The following is a 9,637-nucleotide window of genomic DNA, read 5'->3' as shown; positions in this document are numbered from 1 at the left end:
AGTATCTCAAGGTAACACATTTGGGGAAATTCATGGGGAAAAGAAATACCACCCCATGTGAGGAAATGAAAATTAGTTCAAGGACTTGGGACAGTTAGGGAGTATGGCAGATATGACTGCTGAGGTCACTTGGAGTGACATACAAACAGAAGTGATGACAGCAGCAGCTTAGGGTGGAGAAGATAATGCTGTTATAGTGTTACTATTAATAACTCATATGCAAGCTAATCTCTCATCACTGAACTTTCCTGCAAATTTTCTGTGACATTCTGCCTGCTCCTCAACATCCCTAAAATGAGAACCACTCACATTCAGAAGCAGCCAATAAAGTCTGACAAAGATATAGAACTCAGAAGTGCATATTTCCAACAAGGTTCAAGCCTGGGCTGCAAACCTACAACTGCCCTTCACTTTCATCTTGCAGAGTAGGGTAAGTGCTCTTCTCTTTGGGGGAACCGTCATGACGGGATTAAAAATCAGTATTATCTGTGGTGCTGTTATTAAACCAAAGTCTGTCTTTCTATTGTACATTAGTATATATTCCATCTCTGCTTATACCGTAGTATTCTCAGTCCCCATGTCTGAATCGACTCCAATGACTATAAGCTACTTTGTGTGTCAGTCACCTTCATATCCTGCCTTCCAACGAATAGGGAGCCATTAGCATGCAGACCTATTAACCAACTTTATAATTATGAAGCAGTTATACGTCTTATTGTAGAAATCAGCCTAAATAGTACAAGTTTTAAAGCAGAGAACGAAACCAGAAAAAACGGGATGGAGCCGCGATATAACGCATTAATAGAATACTTGTTTAGCATGCAAAAAGCCCTGGGTGTCCTGCTATTACCCAGGAATTGGGGTACAGTAACCCCAGAACACAATGAGTTGAGATCGTGGGTCAGAAATTCAATGTTATCCATGATCACATAGTAAGTTAGAAGCCAGTCTAGGGTACAGAAGACATGTGGCAGTACCAAACAACAAGAGTGAAAAGTGAAACTGACTGACTGACTGCTCTTTACCTGTGAAGAAGCAGAATGTAACTTACGGAAGGGGACCTATTAAGTTAGGGGCTCGCCTACAGTTTCAGAAGACTAGTCGACTATCATCATGGCAGAAGCACGGCAGCTGGTCTGGGGAGAGGAAGAGAGGGAGAGAGAGGGGGGACAAGGGGGTGGCTCTTGGTCTCGTGTGCCTTTTGAAACCCAAAATTCTACCCCTAGTGACATACTTTCTACAATCAGGCCACACCTATTCCAAAGAGATCAAACCTATTAAACTTTATAATCCTTTCAAACCATTCTACCCACCAGTGACTAAGCATTTGAATATAGGGACGTGGTGGGATTTCCCCTAATAAATAAACATTACAGGAAACCAATCACTGGGCGAGTAGGAGGGACTTCCGGGTCAGGAAGAGGAAGGCAGGAGACAGGAATGGCCTTTTTGGACTGCGGAGGGCAAGGGAGCGAGACAGAATGTAGGACGCTGGAGGCTGTTGTTTCGAGTGGCGGATCCTGGTGGATCTGCCACCGGAGGATTTCTAACATAGAACGGTTTGTAAAATTAGGATGTTACTTTTGACGCCCAGCGATTGTGTTACCTGTTGATTCTAAACTAAGATTGGGTGTGTGTTGTTTGCCTCCACACAGCGCTATAGTGGTAGAGCATGGCGTGCAAAAGTGCACCCCAACCAGCCACGGGACTGTGGAAGCACGGGGTGTGTGTGTGGCAACAACAAGTCATGGGAACTAGTGAGCCGGGAGGAGAGAGCCATTTCAGAGCTCTGAGTCAGAGTCTGCCAGGCTGAGAGCAGGCCGCCCTGTCTGCCGGTGCCTAACAGGTGATAGCGTGGGATTTTATTGTTTATATTTCACGCAACATAGGAGCCTCAGGGGCCATTATTATTCAAACCACCACACAAACAAATACCATCTAAGAGAAACTGGGAACTGTCTTATTCCTGCCATAAGACTTTATGACACAGATCTCTGCAACTTTAGTCATGTTGAATGTATTATTTACAAATAATGTTGGTCACTAAGAAATAGTGTGCAGGTATATGACAGACATAGCTAGGCAATAGTGACATGGTATTTCCCACAGTCGAAGTACTATGTTAAGTTCACTAAGTATCATGTTAGGGGTAAAGGAAAGATTATATATCACTTTTAAAAATGGACACCAAGAGACACAGTGGTCAAATAACATCCCAAGATCACATGGTCAGTCAATGGAGGACACGATTGTATCCTCAGGTCCATATACAGACTTGTTATGCTATATTCTTTGGGAACCAAACAGCCACTGAACATTGCAGACTCCTCTCCTCTCCCCAGCTTCTCGCTTAGGAGGTGACTTGGCAGTCATCTCCTGTCATCACTCAGAAAGCTCAGAAGAAATGTTGCCCATTTTCTTCTCTATAATACACTTACCCAGAGTCTCTTTATTTAAATATCTTTATATCACTGCTGTTCTAGGAAACTCTTCTGGGGTTCAGCCAGGTAAATTTTAGAAAAAAAAATGTAGTGTGTGTGTGTGTGTGTGTGTGTGTGTGTGTGTGTGAGAGAGAGAGAGAGAATTTGCTAAGTAATTTGTAAAATAATAAACAGCAGACAAATCACAAAGAAGTTAACCCAGTATTACTCAGTCCTGGCAGTTCCACAGTAGCTGACTCACTGGAGCCCCACAACAAGCTCTTGCTTAGTCCACAAGGCTAGTACCTCAGTAGTCCCAAACTGTCACCAGAAGCAGTAAAACTCCCTGCCTTCCATTCCTGCCCTGACTTCCTGCAGTGACAGCCAGAGAGTAGTAAGAGGAAATAAGCACTTTGCTTTGGGGAATGACATTTTATCACAGGAGTAGAAACTCTAAACCAGACGCCTGAGGAGTTTGGTTGCCCTGTGCAGCTAAAACTAGCTATAACTATGTTTGCTCTCGCACATGGAAATGTCCTTCTGCCCTGAAACTGTAAAACTGGATGTTTGCAATAATAAACAAATGACATTCATGCCAGGAACGCAACTTAAGGGTGAGGGTCCATCTTCATGTGCCAGACTTTCTTAGTTGTCTGTCTGTCTGTGTTTCTCTGTCTCTTTGTCTTTATCCCACTCATAGGTATTTGTGTATAAGAGAGAAATTAGCTATCTAGCTATCTAGCTATCTACCTACCTATCCTCTATATGTGTTTATACATATATGTAGGTTCAGTCAGGGAAAATTTTTCTAATTTTTTATTTTAACTTATTGAATTTGTATATATATATATATATATATATATGTATGTATAGTACATACATATATATATATATACACACAGAGACACACACAGAACCACACACACAGAATGAGAGAGAGAGAGAGAGACAGAGAGACAGAGAGACAGAGAGAGGAATTAACAATACTCTCCCTATACTCTGAGCTGCTACATAGACTGGCTCTAGATTGAGGCTAAATAGATTTGATTGTATTTTCAGTGTGGCCTTATTGTTTGGAAGGTGAGTGAAAGTTAATTAAGCATTAGATCCATTTGCTTGGCTATGGGTGTGTTTATGATTCTCCAGCTGTATAGCACATTGTTTAGTGAGCATTTTCTTTGTGTCCCTAAATCAATGTGCCTCTCTGGCAGAAGCCAATGATTTACCTGCTGTCCTTAATGTACTAAAGGTCAGGTAAGCATTGCGTGAAGTATTTTCCCAGAGAGGAAACCCCTTTCTTCACAAAGTCACACGAGGAACAGAACCCGTAAGAGCATCCTTGCATTTCACACAGTAGCTGACATCTTCTGCAGTCCACAGGATGCCATAGTTGCAGGGAGGATGTGGCCGGTGCTGTATCACCAAGTGACTCATGCACTCCATCTAGCTTTAGACACAGAAAGCTTCTAAGGCTGGGAAAACAAGCTAAAAAACTGCCTAGAACACAGATTGAGAGAATTTGTATTTTCTATCTCTATAAATATTTAATAAGTAGATTGTATTTTAATTGAGTAGATATTTTGTAGGTATTGCCTCTCTAATGTGTATATATTATATTATATATATTATATATGTGAATCAACAGGAAAATGATTTATTCTTTCATATAATCATTTTTTAGATAATTTATCTTTAGTTTACAAGTAAGAGAACTTGTACTGCATAAGCTTGCTTGAATTTCTCATAATGTTGTGGTGAGTAGAGTCTCAATACTAGGATAAACACATTAATTTCCAATGCATTCATACATAGACATTATATATCTCTCAAACTAGTTCTTTGAATCATGCCTACAATAAAACTTTTGAAGAACAGTTTTCCTCAGTGAACTTACTCTCGGGTCACTGGTCACCATTAAGCTTTAAAACTTCACACTTGAATTTCTTGGCTTTCTTTAGCTTGAGGAATTTGATTATTATGTTTGATTTTCGAGGAGAGATTTGCATTCCTACCCAGTAACTCAGAGCGCCAGAGAAGAGATTCCAGGTGATGGTGGATAGGATTCTGTTCATCATTTAGAAGTCAGAGCCTTGTGTCTTTCTTTTAATACCGTGCACGCAAATTCTACCATTTCCTGCCACAGGGAGGACAGCTGAAATGATTTCTTCGCATTTAACCTGGCTTCTTGGGCTTCCCAGGTCCAAAGCTCGGCCTAATAAGGCAGTAATTAACTTTACATCAGCCTCCTTCCTGCACTCCAGAAGGCAGTCAGCAAGTTCTATCGATTTTTTTTTTCTGTTCCATATTTGCAGGGCTTTATTCTTCATAAAACATTTTTCTTTTGGATTCATAAAGGTGCCAGAATTTTCTTTCTTTTCTATCGGACCTTATTTTTTTTCCCCCAAATGATGTTCAGAAGAGTGCTAATCATAACTGGCCGCAGTTTCTGAGGACTTGCCAACATTTTTTAGGAGGAATGTGATCGTCTAGGCTAGAATCACTTCCACATGTCTCAGGCTGAAGCTGAAGGGAATAAGTGCCAACCCCCCCCCCCCCGCCTTATCTTAATATCCAGTGAGCCTGGGAGGCTGAAGACAAATTTGCTTTAGATGCAGGCACTCTGATACATCGGAGCAATTTCTCAGCCCCTTCATCAGACTCACTCAGCAGCAGCGTGTGCATAACCAGGCCAGCTGTTTATGCTCCGTACGGTGCAGATTTTGAAGAAGCTCGATCTTTGACATCAGGATATCCCAAGAGCAAATGGGGCCCTGTGGGCAGTTCATTGACAGGTAATACTGTTAATCCTATGACCGTATCATTAATTCTTAAAAGTCCAATTTTCAGGATTCTGGTCTTATGTTGAAAGAAATACGATGGGAAATGCTATCTATTTGTTTAATGTGCAGGTACACCCCCATAACTTCTCTGCACCCAGCTCCCACTGCAGGAGTACACTTGTCTTCCTTGTGTGTTCTGACAGCAGGGAATACAGTCATCACTCAGTGCTCCCTTTTCAGGATGCACATGAAAAAGACTAAACAACACTGAAAAAAAGAATGACATACCCTGCAAGGAAAATGTTGTCTGGAACCCAACAAATTGTGTTAGGGCCTTATCCCACACTTCTATTAATAATAATGAGATTTGTGGTTTCATCAGAGCACTCATAATCTTTCATCTTAATTCTTCCTAAAAGAACCGAGTGTGTCAAAGTTGGCACACCATAGCTTTCCTGAAACATTTCAGTTCAAATTCTTTCACCATTGCTTGCCACGCTGATATCACAGGTCCTCCAGGACTTACTGCCTTGCAAAATACCTTTCTAGCCATGTACAAAACTATTTAAAAAACATGCACAACAACAACAAAACTCTAAAAAACAGAACAAAACAAAAACCCAATTTTTCAAAATAGGTTAAAAGCTCATTTGATAGCTCTGTCTGATTTACCTTTCCATGGTTCCTTCTTTGCCATATGGACTGGTGCGTGCTTTTCATGTTATGGATTGGATGCTGAAATAAATACCCTTTGGAACTAAAGAAAAAGAAAGGAAGAAACATATTTATGCTAAAATATAATTACTTCCAAGGTGATAGTTTCTGCTGGGCTTTTGAGAAGTGGGTGTGGCTATAATTCCCTTAGAAGGAGACTGTAGTGTTGGTCCTGGTACTGATCATTGTTGTTGAATACTTGTCTTCCCTTTGTCAAATCTCACAAAGAAGCTCATTCTTGGCCAGAAAAGATACAAGTTAAAATATTTTTTTATATTGAATGAATGTAATTTGAGGCAAAGCAGAACACACATTACGGCTAGTGAGAGTTGGATGACTTGGAGAGCAAAGTGCAGAAGTTGGGAATAGAATGGCAAATGGGCTATATCTGGTTACTATTCTGTTGGTGTGAGAAAATACTCAGACAAAAAGCAAGCTTAGAAGAAAGGGCTTATCTGGGCCTCTAATGACCTCTAGTTCCAAAGTGGTATAGACCACCATGTAAGACAAGGGCTGGCAACGTGAGGCTGACATGAGCCTTGAATTCAGGAAGCAAAGCATTCACACGTGATTCGCATATTGGAAGCCAAGGAAGAGAGAACAGACTAATACTAGGCTCTAAAATCTCACCCCATCTCCAGCCCTCAGTAACATATATCAGTAAGGCCACATGTACTACAGCTTCATAAATTTTCAAAAGTAGCAGTACTAGCTGGAGACCAGATCTCCAAACACATGAATCCATGAAGGACAATTCATATTTAAACTACAATGGGGGCTAAATGAATTAAAAGAAAGTTTCATAGGCTAGAAACATAGAAGCATAGGCTAAGTTTAAGCTTTGCCTCAACAATATGCATGCTTCTATATGTGTCCTATGGGGTTCCGTTTATTTGGAGTTAACTCTGCTTTATCCATGGAATTGCACACTACTAAGTTTACAAGATGTTTATATTTATAGAAAATATGACTTGGTTGTTTTACTTCACACTTCTGTCACACAAACAAGCACTCAATCACACTGAATTACTGTATTCTTCATGGGAATTCATCTGAAGAATTTGTATACCTAAACCAAATTTCCGTCCTTCTTTTTTCTTTCCTTCTTTCCTCCTTTCCTCCCTCCCTCCTTCCTTTCTTTTCTTCTTCTCTCCCTTCATTCCTCTCTTCTACCCTCTTTTTCTAGCTCCTTCACTCTCACTGTTCCTCTTGTCTCTCCGTCCCTCCATTCCTTCCTTCCTCCCTTTCTCCCTTCTATCCTCTCTCCTTAGCTTCCTCACTCCCACTATTTCTTCTTCCCTCCCTCCCTCTCTACCTCTCTTCCTCCCTTCTTCTCCCCCTCCCCACTTCATCTTACCTTCATTTCTTCCTCTGCCTGGTATTCACCCTTCTTTCTCTCTTTTTAAGAATTAATTTATTTTTTGATAATTTCATAAATTCATATAGAATATTCTGGTCACATTCATCCTTCTATCCTCTCCTCCTCCCGCCTTCCAAATCCCCATCTCACTTTCATGTCTCTGCTGTATTTGGTTTTGCTTTGGGATACTTGATTTAACTAGGCTCATTACTGTGAGTATGCGTGTGTAGTTAATCATTGGGGCAGAAGTCACTGTCCAGTGGTTACATCACTAAAGGCAACACCTTCTCTCTGCCAGAAGTCATCAACTGCCACTAGCTTCCTGGACAGGGTCCCATGAGCCCTCTCCATCTATGACTGATAACAAATGATAATTGTAAAATTGGATGGGAAACCGATGATCCTAGTATATTCCCCACCAGGCAAATCTTCAGTGGAAACCAGCAGGCAGTTAAGATCCCCTGTGTGCAGGCTCAAAACACAACATGGTATCAACCACATAGCATTTGAGCTCAGACACATGTACCATGGACTAGTAAGTTCATCTCACAATAAGGTGATATCATCAAAGGAGCACAGCGACTCAACACAACCTCGGAGGCCTTTAGACAGGTCCTGCCATGGAGATTTGCATATCTAAGACTTTACAATCTGATTTGGATGCCATTCAAATGGGACAAAGGTTATCACATGTTACCAGGAAATTTTCCACACCTGAGAGCTAGTCCTACATTGGTTTTTGTATGTTAGTTTCAGTTTTCTCTTTATAAGCAACCATGCCTATCTCCTGATTATTTCAGAATCTGCCTCAGAAGTATTCTCATCCACCCTGTTTCTACATTCCAAAGGCAAGCTTTTCTGGAATAACCCTGTGCTTATCTCAAAGCACAGGTATAGAGAAGCAGAACAACAAAGCTGCCAGCTACCTCCAAGTGTTAGAATTGAGAAAACATTTTGACCTCTTTTTGTTCTCTAATTGCTCTGGCTAGGAATTCAATCAAGTACAATACTGAATAGGTAGGGAGAGAGTGGGCAGTCTTATCTAGTCCCTGATTTTAGTGGGATTGCTTCGAGTTTCTCTCAATTCAGTTTGATGTTGACTACTGGTTTGCTGTATATTGCTTTTACTATGTTTAGGTATGGGCCTTGAATTCCTCATCATTCATTTTATTATGAAGGGGTGTTGAATATTGTCAAATGCTTTCTCAGTATCTAATGAGATAATTATGTGGTTTTTTCTTTGAGTTTGCTTACATAGTGGACTATGTTGATGGATTGCCTTATATTGAACCCATCCCTGCATCCCTGGGATGAAGCCTACTGGATCATGATGAATGATCATTTTGATGTGTTCTTGGATTCGGTTTGCAAGAATTTTATTGAGTATTTTTTTTTTTTTTGGTTCTTTTTTTCGGAGCTGGGGACCGAACCCAGGGCCTTGCGCTTCCTAGGTAAGCGCTCTACCACTGAGCTAAATCCCCAGCCCCTTTATTGAGTATTTTTACATCAATATTCATGAGGGAAATGGATCTGAAGTTCTTTCTTTGTAGGGTCTTTGTGTGGTTTAGATATAAGTATAATTGTGGCTCCAAAGAACAAATTAGGTACTGTTCCTTCTGTTTCTATTTTGTGGAATAGTTTGAAGAGTATTGGTATTAAGTCTTTTTTGAAGGTCTGATAGAATTCTGCACTAAACCCATCTGGTCCTGTACTTTTTTTGATTGGGAGAATTTTAGTGACTGCTTTTATTTCTTCAGGGGTTATGGGACTGTTTAGATGGTTTATCTGATCCTGATTTAACTTTGCTACTTGGTATCTGTATAGAAAATTGCCCATTTCCTTCAGATTTTCCAGTTTTGTTGAGTATAGGCTTTTGTAGTAGGATCTGATAATGTTTTGAATTTCCTCACTTTCTGTTTTTATGACTCCCTCTTCATTTCTGATTTTGTTAATTTGGATAATGTCTATGTGCCCTCTCCTTAGTCTGGCTAAAAAAAAACAATCCTGTTGATTTTTTTGTCAAAGAACCAGCTGGTAGTTTTGTTGATTGTTCGCATAGTTCTTTTTGTTTATATTTGGTTGATTTTACCCCTGGGTTTGATTAATTCCTGTCTTCTACTCCACTTGGGTGTGTTTGCTTCTTCATGCTCTAGAGCTTTTAGGTGTGCTGTCAAGCTGCTAGTATAAGCTTTCTTTTTGGGGGCACTCAGAGCTATGAGTTTTCCTCTTAGCACTGCTTTCATTGTGTCCCATAAGTTTGGGTATGCTCTGCCTTCATTTTCATTAAATTCTAAAAACGTCTTTAATTTGTTTACTTTTCCTTGACCAAGTTATCATTGAGTAGAGCATTGTTCAATATCCAT

The 9,637-nt window shown here is 40.3% G+C and overlaps 1 long non-coding RNA gene across 1 annotated transcript in view; it reads left to right on the top strand.

Moving 5' to 3' along the window:
• Positions 1–1,440: 1,440 nt before the first annotated feature.
• Positions 1,441–9,637, top strand: part of LOC134486000 (uncharacterized) — a 41,358-nt gene continuing 33,161 nt past the window's right edge. The window contains exon 1 of the long non-coding RNA XR_010064503.1: positions 1,441–1,559. This is a non-coding gene — a long non-coding RNA (uncharacterized LOC134486000). The remainder of the gene's footprint in view (positions 1,560–9,637) is intronic.

This window comes from Rattus norvegicus, chromosome 2, assembly GCF_036323735.1.
Source record: "Rattus norvegicus strain BN/NHsdMcwi chromosome 2, GRCr8, whole genome shotgun sequence".
Taxonomy (NCBI): domain Eukaryota; kingdom Metazoa; phylum Chordata; class Mammalia; order Rodentia; family Muridae; genus Rattus; species Rattus norvegicus.
Note: the sequence above shows the minus strand (reverse complement) of the source record. Positions and strands in the feature narration are given on the sequence as shown.